We start from the raw sequence: 1800 nt of genomic DNA on the forward strand, positions 1-1800 counted from the left end.
CTTCTTCACAAAAATCATAAATATTCCAAAACAAATTCCCCATAGTTTTTTTTATTGCGTTTGGATTTCGTTTGCTATGGATATACTGCGAAACAAAAAAAATGCAACAAACACGCACTGGATCAATATGTTAGTGCCAAAAATAGTATAAAAAGTTGCCAAAAGTATATGAAAGTTGTAGAATATTGGCATGAAATAATCAAAAATTATAGATACGACGGAGACGTATCAGCATCCCCAAGCTTAATTCCTGCTCGTCCTCGGGTAGGTAAATGATAAAGAAGATAATTTGTGATGTGGAATGCTACCTAGCATAATCTTGATCATATAGTCTAATCATGGCATGAATACAAAAACACGAGTGATTCAAAGCAATAGTCTATCATTTGACATAAAGACAATAATATTTCAAGCATACTAACAAAGCAATCATGTCTTCTCAAAATATCATGGCCAAAGAAAGTTATCCCTACAAAATCATATAGTCTGGCTATGCTCCATCTTCCCCACATAACGTATTTAAATCTTGCACAACCCCGGTTTTAGCCAAGCAATTGTTTCATACTTTAGTGTTCTCAAACTTTTTCAACTTTCACGCAATACATGAGCGTTAGCCATGGACATAGCACTATAGGTGGAATAGAATATGGTGGTTGTGGAGAAAACAAAAAGGAGGAGATAGTCTCACATCAACTAGGCGTATCAACGGGCTATGGAGATTCCCATCAATAGATATCAATGTGAGTCAGTAGGGATTGCCAGGCAACAGATTCGCAAGAGCTATAAGTGTATGAAAGTCCAAAAAGAAACTAGTGGGTGTGCATCCAACTCGCTTGCTCACGAAGACCTAGGGCAATTTGAGGAAGCTCATCATTGGAATATACAAGTCGAGTTCTATAATGAAAATTTCCCACTACTATATGAAAGTGACAACATAGGAGACTCTCTATCATGAAGATCATGGTACTACTTTCACGCACAAGAGTGGTAAAGGATAGTAGCATTGTCCCTTCTCTCTTTTCTCTCATTTTTTATTATTACTATTTTTCCTTTTTTTTGTGGGCTTCATTGGCCTCTTTTTTTTGGGCTTCATTGGCCTCTTTTATTACTTCCTCACACGGGACAATGCTCTAATAATGATGATCATCACACTTTTATTTACTTACAACTCGATATTTAGAACAAAATATGACTCTATATGAATGCCTCCGACGGTGTACCGGGATGAGCAATGATCTAGCGTAGCAATGACATCAAAAAAGGGACAATCCTTGAAAACATCATGCTAGCTATCTTACAATCATGCAAAGCAATATGACAATGATGGTGCGTGTCATAATAAACGGAACGATGGAAGTTGCATGGCAATATATCTCGGATTGGCTATGGAAATGCCATAATAGGTAGGTATGGTGGCTGTTTTGAGGAAGGGTATATGGTGGGTGTAATGCATCGGCGAAAGTTGCGCGGTACTAGAGAGGCTAGCAATGGTGGAAGGGTGAGAGTGCGTATAATCCATGGACTCAACATTAGTCATAAAGAACTCACATACTTATTGCAAAAGTCTATTATTCATCGAAACAAGGTACTACACGCATGCTCCTAGGGGAAGGGTTGGTAGGAGTTAACCATCGCGCGATCCCGATCTCCACACAAAGGATGACAATCAATAAATAAATCATGCTCCGACCTCGTCACATAACGGTTCACACTACGTGCATGCTACAGGAATCACAAACCTTAACACAAGTATTTCTACGAATACACAATTACTCACTAGCATGACTCTAATATCACATC

Source organism: Hordeum vulgare, chromosome 4H (genome assembly GCF_904849725.1).
Source record: "Hordeum vulgare subsp. vulgare chromosome 4H, MorexV3_pseudomolecules_assembly, whole genome shotgun sequence".
NCBI lineage: Eukaryota > Viridiplantae > Streptophyta > Magnoliopsida > Poales > Poaceae > Hordeum > Hordeum vulgare.